Here is a 12,500-nt window from a genome sequence, read left to right as displayed (position 1 = left end):
TGGGAGAATGATTAGCTATATTATAGAAATGTACAAGATGAAAAGAAACAACAAGAGAAGGTACTTCAATATTCCCCAAGATGACATGAGGACACGAGAAAATCTCCTACCATAGTAAGAGAAAAGGCAAGATACCAAGCCATATTTATAATAAGATATCAACCTGTATTTATGGTAAGGTTGGAGATGACTTGGGTTTGCTTTCTGATATATTTTTATATATTCAAATATTTAACAATAAACCTATTTTAATTTGATGATTCTAAATATACTTCACTTTTAATGCAGGATATTTCCACCTCATTTTGTTGGAAAAGATATTGTCCAAACATAAATAAGAATGATTTACTGCTTCCAGATACGATAATACTATTTTTCCAAAATGAAAAAAAATGCTTTTGGAATGACCATATATCTAAATTACACATTATTGATAACATCTGTTGGTGCAGATGATTACTAGCAGCATGATATGCCTGTCCTCTGACCACTACCAATCACAGTAGATGGCCAGCTATGATGGGAGCAAGCAAGAAAAGAATGTGTCATGGTCAGATGCAATCAGAAGACAGGTGTAGGGGTGCCTGGGTGGCTCAGTGGGTTAAAGCCTCTGCCTTCAGCTCGGGTCATGATCCCAGGGTCCTGGGATCGAGCCCCGCATCGGGCTCCCTGCTCAGCGGGGAACCTGCTTCCACCTCTCTCTCTCTGCCTGCCTCTCTGCCTACTTGTGATCTCTGTCTGTCAAATAAATAAATAAAATAAAATAAAAAGAAGAAGACAGGTGCAATGATAAAGAAACATTATTTTTAAAGTTCAAGGACAATTCCTGGCAGAGAATAGTCTAAGAATCCAACTCATCACTTGACCTACATCAGAAGGTGTCTTGGAGGGTTTGGAATGGGGATGGTGTGGTAGAGGAAAGGTAGATTTCTCATCTTGCGTTGGGAAATGCATTGCCACTATTCCTTTGGAACGGGGCTTTGGAGGGTACATCTGTCAGAGGCAGAACAGTGACCTCCCCAGTCCCGGTTTGCTTCAGAAAACAAACCATCTCTCCAAGGCTATTTCCACATCACAGCCTTGGAAATTTTCCCACCAGTGCGTCATCCAGCTAAGACACAGGAGGAAGTGGTACTTGCCTCTTGAAAGCAGAATTTCTCAGGGTCTGATTTCAAACATTTCCTTCCCTTAATTTTATAGGGTGCCGTGTTATAACACAGGCTTTCATTGAGAGGGAGACAGTATCATGTCTAAGGTATTTTATTGCTAGAAATGTTAGCAAAATACAAAGTGTACCTATTTTATATTAAAATAACACCCAAAGCCCTAATCCTCTTACTTTCAGATGCAGGTTCAGGAACTCAGGAGAAACCCAGTACACGCGTACCTCTCAGCATCGCTCAACTTGGTGGCTCCTTCAGTGGGTATAAAGCATAAGGCACAGCTTCCCTCGAGGCGTGCGCATGTTCCCTCTTCCTCACCTCTGCTGTGGCTTCTTTGTCTAGGTAGCTCCCCACACTGGCCATCGTGACCCTTTCCCTTTTTATGGCACTTTGCAGAGTGCTAAACTTTACAGAAAACAAGATGCTTTCATATACGCTACCTCATTCTGGCCTTCCCCACCCAGTAGCCAGCACGAGTGTCTTTGCATCCTTGTTATAGGTAAGGTGAGAGCACCGAGTGCCCTCTCCTGCGCAGAGTAACCTGGGATCAGCCTCGTCTTTGCACTGAAGGTGTTAAATTGAACTCCTCTCCTGTGCTTGTCTCCCTCTATGGACTATTAGTTTCTTACAAGCAAGGACTGATATTTTTATTAATAGCTGAATCCCTAGCATAAAGCCTAATCTGTAGTTTATCAGAGGCTCATTTTTAAAATCTGAATAGAATATTTAAAAAACTAAATATGTTCAAGTCGTCAAGTCAGTACCAGAATTTAAGTCTTCTAGCTTCTAATTCACTTTCTACCCACCATATATTTTTCAGATTTTTTTTTTAAATTTTTATTTGAGAGATAGAGAGAGCACATGAGCAGGAGGGAGGGTTGAGGGAGAGGCTGACTCCATGCTGAGCAGGCACCACAGTGCAGGGCTCGATCCCAGGACCCTGGCATCATGACCTGAGCCAAAGGCAGACACTAAACCAACTGAGCCACCCGGGGAACCCCCCACCTATGCGACTGCCATTTTATGACAGAATCTGTCTCACACATTTTTTCCAAGGCACTAAAGCAGGCATGGTCCCATGTTGCTTATTCAAGTAAAAACTCATTTTGCCCTTTCTGATTTTTCTGGACTATTTCAATTTTAATTCTTTAATTTTCCTGAATTATCAAATTTTATAATATAAGATTTATTATCTCTAAGCCTTGGGTTCGGAGGTGAGAAAAAAGAACAAAAAGAATAGCAGTAAGGTAAGTCCGCGATCTGGTGATCACACTCAAAGATGGGGAATGTCAAGGATGTTGCTTAATTTTAATCACAGTTTTGCGACTCAAACTGTTTTCACCATCTCCCTAAAGCATCAGCTTATTTTTCTGTGATTTAAGCAAGAACTTGATTATGTCTAAGGTAGCTCCTGTTTTTGGCCACAATATTTATGTTTTCTCATGCCATTTCACATACTTGTATGACCTGTTGTTTTCTACATTCGAATCCTCATCATTTCCCACAGCCTCCAATATACCTTCTCTGACAATTACAGTCCCCATAGATGCTTATTTAGAGATCTTGAAATCATATGTATGGTGAGTAGGTTGGATATTATCTTGTAGCACTATATGCACATTATATATGGAATACAGATTATTATATATACCATATTTTCATACTAAATACTACATATTATATAGTATATTACACACAGTATAGTATATTATACTATATATCCTATAGTTTAGAATATATAGAGAATTTAGTACATAGTACCGTGTTTAGCATAGCATATATGTACTATTTAGTAACACACACACATTCTGTAGACTGTTTCTTTGGGGCAGGGACCATAGCAATATATTCTGAATGACCTACAGTCCCGCCACAGTACAGAGTACAGAATAGACCCTACAAACAAAAACTTAATACGAGATGGCATGCTTCAATTCTACTTTTGTTTCTGAGTTTTCTCATAGACTATGATTTTTTCCCCTAGAATATGTTCTCTGCTATTCTATTAAAATACATATCATTCCTAATTCTTTTTTTTTATTATTATTCTCAAAGTCATCTTAAAAAAAGAGAAATCTAGGGGCACCTGGGTGGCTCAGTGGGTTAAGCCGCTGCCTTCGGCTCAGGTCATGATCTCAGGGTCCTGGGATTGAGTCCCACATCGGGCTCTCTGCTCAGCAAGAAGCCTGCTTCCCTCTCTCTCTCTCTCTGCCTGCCTCTCCGTCTACTTGTGATCTCTCTCTGTCAAATAAATAAATAAAATCTTTAAAAAAAAAAAAGAGAAATCTACACTGATAAACTTTCCTGCCCCAGCCCCATTACTTCTTTACTTCTGGGATTTCTCAGCATTCAGTTTGATGTACAGTGTGGCGTGTGTGCGTGTTCTGTTTGTGTGTGTACAGACTCAATCAGAGTGGATGCTTCTTTCATTTCGAGAAAAAAGCAAATCCAGTTTTACTTTGGTGCAGAATCTTTTTTTTTTTCATAATAGTAAAAACTATTATGCAAATACATTCAAATTTGAACTCCTTGGTGGAAAATGTTTCTTTAGATAGTAACCGGCAAAAGAAATACACTTACCCACGTAGGTTCAAGTGATCAACAATGTTAACATACGACTTTGGGTTTAATGGCTCCCAGTCTTGTAGATCTTTTGAATATTGAAAGAAGGAGTAGTACAAGGTCACTCGTAAAAGCAATGACATGTGTCCTGAAAGATTAAGTGACTGAGGAAAAAAAATGCGCTGAAACATTTCATGACGAGTTTATCTGGACACTTAGATGTCCAAACCTCTTTAAGTCTTAAATAAGAGGCTGAAAATAGTCCATTCTATACTCATATGTCAATTCAGATTCTATAATTAAGTTGGAGAGTATTTCCAGTCTTCTGGGAGTCTAAGGACTAGGGCCCTTTGAGACCCCGGGGAGCTGACGGGAGACAGAAAATTAACAGCTGAATGTGGACAAAGGCATCTTATCTAATACAAGAAGAAATAATTCAGATTGTAAAAAATTTCCATCTCTGTAAAGCACAGAAAAGAAAGCAAGTATTTTTTTAGAATGGGGGGAATTTAGTTACTTTCAGAAAAAAGTTTAAAAAACACCAGGATGTCAAGAGAAACCAAGTTTTCCAACCCCGAGGTTTACATGAAGACTGATTTAACAAATGAAGGAAGTAAAGGCAGGGTTGGCGATTATGCAGGAAATCTCTGTCTTACTTCTCTACCGAAAGCCTGAATAAGTCCAACGACTATTTTTTTCCCAAATGTCCTTCAGAGAGTTATTGGGAAGACTTTTATTCAGCAACCCTTCACAGAGTGCAGTGATTTGCCAAGCATGACATTACACATCACAGTGCCTCAAAGATAAACCAATCATACCGACCATTCTAATTTCGCAGGGAAGACAAATGCAGCATGGCTATCTACAAGGGGCATGCTGAGGCACCAGGACAGTGCTAGCGAGGATCAGGACCACTCGGAAGATGGTCATGTCCTGGTGAAGACCCTCAGACACAACCAGGGCTGAGACTCATTCCATGACTTTGTGAACAAAAACATTAAGAATGAGAAACTTAAGTGGAAACTACTGTCTGTTTTGTGCCAGGACATTCAAGAGGGAAGGCTGGGCTCCCTAATCTGGATATTTCAGCAAATCATCCTTCTGAAAACAAGTGAAATTATGGGGGAAATATTTTAAAAATGTTCATTAATAGCAAGCTGAGCAAAGATTCCTATGCTAGGAATTTTCAGGTCAAAATCTGAAAAAAAGCAAGAATCTAGAGAAGTGAGTGGAGTGCTGGAAGTTCCTTTCACACTGAGGACATTTACTTATCTGGAAGGAACACAAATCCAAGTTGTTGATTTGAGGGAAGCGCAGGACAACACTGACAGAAATGAAAGTCCAGCACTCACCAAATGAGGGTCAAACAGTCGATCTTCTACTTTAAGCTGTAACTGAAGGATGATGCCTTAACATAAGCACGAAGCAGAACTAAGCTCACTCCTTAGCTCCCTGTTAGGAGGTACTAGTTGGAAAATTACCTCAAGGCTGACTGAAGACACTGGATCAGGGTGGGGAAAATATATCCATTCAAGAGAGGTTGTGAAAAGTCAGACTTCATCTAATTTACAGCTCAGATTTGTATCTCAGCTTGGTCTAGGAAAGCTTGAGCTCTGAATTTAATTTGTAGTAGATCTAAACTTGTAAATTTATAGTAAACTTATGGTAAATTTATAGAGGACCTAAACGGGTAGTCCTTCTAAACATCTACCATACACAAATATGGATTACCTCTGGAGAAAGGAAACTCTGCCTAGCTTCTAGAAAAGAACAAAATTGGAATGATAAAAACAAACACATTTCTTCACAGATGGGATGATTGTCTACATAGAAAATCCTAAGAATTGCATGGAGCACTGGGTATTGTACATAAACAATGAATCTTGGAACACTGCATCAAAACCTAATGATGTATTTTATGGTGACTAACATACACAATAAAAAAAAAAGAAAAAAATAATAAAATCCCAAAGAATAGATTTAAAAAACCTCCTGGAACTAATAGGTGATTAAAGCAAGATCACAGCACATGGAGTTAATACACTGAAGTCAATTTTATGAAATTATAAAATACTGATGAAAGAAATAGGAGATTTCAATAAATGGAAAAATAGTCTATGTTCATGGGTGGGAAGACCCAATATTCAAGATGTTAGTTCTTCTCAATTTGATCTATAAATTCAAGGTATTCCCAATCGAAACCACAAGTTATTTTATGAATATCAAGAAACTGACCATCAAGTTTATATGGAAAGGCTAAAGACCCAGGATAGTCAACACAATATTGCATGTTAACCACATTTTCTGATTTCTGTATCTGTTGTTTTACTCTTTGGGACCTTGACCAGGGAGGGACTGACCCCTGGGGTTAAAGGATTCCAATTCCTGGAGACAACAAATAGCTTTCCTTAGAGGATGCCTTTCACGTGCAAACAATCTAGGGCTCATAGTCCTAAAATATTTGCTTTTCAGGCTCTTTACATGATTTCCCTGTGCTAGGTATCAGGGCCAAGCACTAGAAATGAGAGATGGCTCTATACCCAGGAGCTCGCTGAAATTATTAACTGGCCAGTCCTAAACCTGTGTAGCCTGTTTACCCAGGCTTGCCCATTCCTTCCCAAGAAAACAAACAAATAAACAAACAAACAACAACAACAACAAAAAGAGGGGATCTTTTGCAGTTCCCCTAACCCTCTCTCCCTCTGACTCAAGTCAGTGTTTCTTGGTATGGCCCTGAGTGACATGGTATCCCCTTCCCCACAGGAACTGTGTATAATAAACTATCTTTTCAAAGGCAATTATTTCCTGATCTATTGGTCTAACAGGAAAAAAAAATAAAGTCTACATCTTAAAAGACATTAAAAGAGAGGAATAACACAGGAAGACTGATAATTCCTGACTTCAAGACTTACAATAAAGTACCAATAAACAAGACGACGTGGTATTGGTGAAGGAATAGACAAATAGAAAAAGAAAGAGGCTATGCTGCTGTAAAATGACATCAAGTCACCTTAAATACATATTGTTGAGTGAAAGAAGTCAATCTACAAAGACTATACAACTCTGGAAGAAAATACTGAAAAGTCAAGAGGTTGAGACCCATGGAGTCTGAGGACAAAAATACAGTTCATGGACCACCGAGGAGTGGCAGGCTGAAGAATTCCCCAAGATTTGGGGTTGAGATCCACAAAGGGAACACAATAGGAATGAATAAAACAAAAGATAGACCAACCAGCCTTCTCAGAGTCTGAGACTAGTTTCAAAGAGCCTCAAATCCTGGCAGACCTGAAACAAGACTTCATCTAGTGTCTGACCTCCATCGGTCCCTCTTCTGACCAGATCATGTGGCATTCTGGGTCTCTTGGGATGAGCACAAGTGTACAAACAATATCTAAGAATCCCCACAAGATATTTTCCTTTATCCAGTGCACAGGAACTTCGGTAAATGGTGGAGGTCCCTTGGGAAAATACTGGGTCAAAGTTCTAGGGATGCAGTTGTGGCTGTGTTGCAGGATCTTTCACCAAAATTACCCATCTTCTTTCATAATCAAGGAGGCTCAGGTTTGGGAATTGGTGTAGTACCGAAATTTAGGTAAATGGCCATGACTTGCCACACTGTAACTTACAAAGCCATCCATCCATCAGACATAGAATATGATCAAGCAGTTTATCGATTAGCTGCTCATCCATTTTATTGCTCCAAATCCCTTGGCCAGCAGTTTCCACAGATCATTGCAGGTCATAACACTAATCATCATCCTAAACTTCAATTAATGTTGCTTATTGTCCATATCTTATCTCTGACAGTTCTGTGTGGCCCCTGGGGTTCCACTCTCCAGAATACTGTTACTCTCTTTGACATAGGTGAACTCATTTGCTGTGTAGTATTTCCACCATCATCTCTAGTCTATAATAACAATTATCAAAGAACTCTTTAAAGATGTTTATATTGCTATCACCACTGCGTTTTATAAACACAAGCAGGTTCCCTGGGTGATAGTGATTAATGGTTAGATGAGGAGGTTTTCTATAGTATTTCTATCCCAACACATTCATTTCCTAGAGCTTTGGGATTCCTTTATGATGTATTACAAAAACCGTGGCATATCCAATTTGTTAAAACATTTGTCAATATTTAGTTCAGACTTCAATTAGTTATTCTATGAGATGATTGATGTTGTTTCTGGATGCATGAGTCAACAGATTAAATTCGGAATCCCTGTTGAGTGTTCCTCTATCAATGAATTAAACAGGATTGAAATTGATGTTCTCCTCTGGTCTAAGATCTTCATAATTCTCTCTTGCATAGAAACATGGCCTCCTAACTCCCACTGACACAAACTGGCAGAACTTGTAGGTATTTGTTTTTGTTTTTTTGTGTTCAAGCTACCCCAGAGCAGGCCTTGTACCTCTCTATCCAGATTGCATTGTGATCTGGTTCCTGTTGTAGGCCTAGAAACAAAGTTAGGTAATGGGGCAACGAGCCCAGGTGCAACCGCAGAGTCTTTTATGTGGAGGACGGTTGATTTCCTTAGATGTATACGTGCGGGGTGGGGGTGCTATCTTTCCTCAACAGACAAGGGTGGTTCGAGGGCATTAGAGGATCAAGATCTCAGCTTCACTTAGATCAGCTGAAATGTATCCATCCTATGTCTCGTGCCTCATGTCTCATTTAGCATAAGAGCTCTGGTCAGGTTGATCTTTAAAAGCTAAATATACCTTCACACTATGGTTTTCGCCCTTAGGGATAAGCTGTCCTAAGACTCTGGATAATGTGGACTCCTTCACATCTGTTAAGGGGGCATTCTGGTTTTCCACACATTTTTAATTGTCTATTCATTACCTATAACTTTGTTTTGGTCTGGGTTCACTCTTGATAATTCTAAAAGTGCCAGAAGCTTAAAAATTCTTTATAGTCACTGTCATTACCTTGCCATCTAAGTGAAGGCCCATGATTGTCTGATGCCGTGGCCTCCCTCCATAATTCAAACAATGCCACACTGGTGCTTACCTGAGTAAGTGCTAACGGTGTCAGATGTCAGGATGAACTCATCCCTTTTCACACTAGAAAGGTTGTCTGTATACTCTTAAATAGACAAGTAACCCAGTCCTAGAACCCCATGATTTTTTTTTCCTTCAGGTCATTTCTTTTTTTTTTTTTAAAGATTTTATTTATTTATTTGTCAGAGAGAGAGAGGGAGAGAGAGCGAGCACAGGCAGACAGAATGGCAGGCAGAGGCAGAGGGAGAAGCAGGCTCCCTGATGATCAAGGAGCCCAATGTGGGACTCGATCCCAGGACGCTGGGATCATGACCTGAGCCGAAGGCAGCTGCTTAACCAACTGAGCCACCCAGGCGTCCCAGGTCATTTCTTTTTCAAATCAGTGTGTTAGCCAAGGTCCCAATGGAAAATAAATAGCCCAGTAAAACTGAGGAAATTCAAGGCATAGGAGAGTCGCATAGACTATGGAATTACCAGGAGTTAGGAGCATCCTAGTTTTTATATCCTTTGTAATTACGTTCAATTATTGTGATTCATACAGGTCAGCTTTCTGGGGAAAATGGTAGGGTAAAAGATCTGGAGTGAATGTCTATATTTTGAACATCAGCGTGATATTAATTTTTGTTCTTGACAAGGATAATATAATAAAAGAAAATTTCAGGCCATTATCTAGACCATAGATTTTGTTTCTCATGTCATAGTATTATATACTTCCACGCAGAGCCATTTGATCTGCCGTGCTTCCCCATGGGGAGCATGTATTTACCTGTCTTGTTGACATCAAACTGGACCATGAGATTTGCTTTGGCTGGGAGACGTAAACATTGGTGTGGCCCACACTTTAGCAGAAGCTTTAAAACCTGGCATGGATCTACCTGCCCCTTTCCCTGCTACAATGAGAATAGTGGGAGCAGATAAAGGCTGTTTCTTCAGCCTGGACCCCAGAAAAGAGGAAGCAATACCTGATGCAAATATCATCTGATACACAAACACAACGTGCTCAAGAAATAAACCTTTGAAGTTGTAAATCATTTAGGATTTGGAAATGTTTGTTACAAGAGCATAGCCTATGTGATGAAAAAAATATATAAGTGATGAATAAAGTCAGAAATTGTTCCTCTGAGAAAAACTGATATCATAAATTTCTAATAAGACTCATCAGAGACAGAGAAATTCAATAAAACTTGTTATAAATGATAACGGGGCTATGACCAGAGATGCTGTGGGGAATAACATGTTAATAAGAACACACTGGGAAGAATGTTATACCTCTATTTATGAAAGTTAGATGAAAATCAGTGAAGTCTCTGTAAAATAAACCTTAACATGATCCATTCTGGAAGATATGAGCGTTTGTTTAAACATCAAACAACTGAATCATTTATAAGCTATTCAATAAAGAAATAGCCAGGCCCACATGGCCTCTGCAGTTTCAATGATTCACGAATTATGGACACAAACACCCATGCACGCACATGCACACTAACACACAGTAAATAACAGCACTATTTTAAGAGGATCTACATTGAGTTTAACCCCCAAAATGCAAGAGAATTTTTTTTTTGACAGAAGAAAAATTGTTATATAATTTCCCACCTTAATGGATTAAAGAAGGACGATAAGATAAACATTCATAACAAGAACTTGTATCAAACTAGAATTGGAAAGCTCTCTCTTGATCTGGTTCATATACAATGAAAGCCAGAGCAGGTATCAAATCTAATAGTAAAATGTCAGAAAATTTCCCTTTGAGATAAAAACCAACAGTTCATTAATATCACTTCTGTTCAATATTTCACATGATGCTCCAGAGAATATAATAAAAGGATAAAAAAAGAAAAAAAAGGAATAAAGATTGGGAAAGAAGAATCAAACTGATTACTGGCAAATGATGTTACTATGTGTGTAGGAGTCCAAAAGAACTTACAAAGAATTTATTTGAATTAGGATATTTAACAATTTAATTAGATTGAAGAAATTGTTTTACAGATCTATCACATTCCCAAACATTCCAACAAGGAATTTGGGGCGTGGGAAGTCACCATTTATAAAATCTTCAAAATAAAAATAAATCTAAAAATTATATGACAGACTTCTGCAGGGAAAGTTACAAACCCTGATTACAAGCAGTTAGAGAAGGGATATATTAAGGAGGACACAGCAGACACATGCACGTGGGGATACAGCTCCTGATCCAAGCCATATTTCTCGTCTTGGGTGAGAATTGGGTTCATGGTATGAATCTTACGACAAATAATTAATAAAGAGAGAGAAATTCCAACAGCATTTATACAGAATTCACTGTTTTTGGGCACTGCTATAACCTTAAATTTATTAATTCAACATAATCCTCACATCAATTTTTTTTCTTTTTTTTTTTTAATTTTATTTTTTATAAACACATATTTTTATCCCCAGGGGTACAGGTCTGCGAATTGCCAGGTTTACACACTTCACAGCACTCACCATAGCACATACCCTCCCCAATATCCATAACCCCACCCCCCTCTCCCAACCCCCCTCCCCCCATCAACCCTCAGTTTGTTTTGTGAGATTAAGAGTCACTTATGGTTTGTCTCCCTCCCAATCCCATCTTGTTTCATTTACTCTTCTCCTACCCCCTCGACCCCCCATGTTGCATCTCCTCTCCCTCATATCAGGGAGATCATATGATAGTTGTCTTTCTCCGATTGACTTATTTCGCTAAGCATGATACCCTCTAGTTCCATCCACGTCGTCGCAAATGGCAAGATTTCATTTCTTTTGATGGCTGCATAGTATTCCATTGTGTATATATACCACATCTTCTTTATCCATTCGTCTGTTGATGGACATCTAGGTTCTTTCCATAGTTTGGCTATTGTAGACATTGCTGCTATAAACATTCGGGTGCACGTGCCCCTTCGGATCACTACGTTTGTATCTTTAGGGTAAATACCCAGCAGTGCAATTGCTGGGTCATAGGGTAGTTCTATTTTCAACCTTTTGAGGAACCTCCATGCTGTTTTCCAGAGTGGTTGCACCAGCTTGCATTCCCACCAACAGTGTAGGAGGGTTCCCCTTTCTCCGCATCCTCGCCAGCATCTGTCATTTCCTGACTTGTTAATTTTAGCCATTCTGACTGGTGTGAGGTGATATCTCATGGTGGTTTTGATTTGTATTTCCCTGATGCCGAGTGATGTGGAGCACTTTTTCATGTGTCTGTTGGCCATCTGGATGTCTTCTTTGCAGAAATGTCTGTTCATGTCCTCTGCCCATTTCTTGATTGGATTATTTGTTCTTTGGGTGTTGAGCTTGCTAAGTTCTTTATAGATTTTGGACACTAGCCCTTTATCTGATATGTCATTTGCAAATATCTTCTCCCATTCTGTCAGTTGTCTTTTGGTTTTGTTCACTGTTTCCTTTGCTGTGCAAAAGCTTTTGATCTTGATAAAATCCCAATAGTTCATTTTTGCCCTTGCTTCCCTTGCCTTTGGTGATGTTCCTAGGAAGATGTTGCTGCGGCTAAGGTCGAAGAGGTTGCTGCCTGTGTTCTCCTCAAGGATTTTGATGGATTCCTTTCTCACATTGAGATCCTTCATCCATTTTGAGTCTATTTTCGCTCACATCAATTTTTCATATAAATAATACCGTATCACCATTTAAAACATGAGGAAAGTGATGGGCAGAGAGATTAAATAACTTGTCCAAGTCACGCAGCTGCTGAGTGGAGGAGAGGGACCCAGACAGGAAGGCCACAGAATTCATGCTCTTTCTCTGTACACTGTGCCCCCC

The sequence above is a fragment of the Lutra lutra genome, chromosome 15 (assembly GCF_902655055.1).
Source record: "Lutra lutra chromosome 15, mLutLut1.2, whole genome shotgun sequence".
Lineage (NCBI taxonomy): Eukaryota > Metazoa > Chordata > Mammalia > Carnivora > Mustelidae > Lutra > Lutra lutra.
This window is presented reverse-complemented; position numbering follows the sequence as displayed.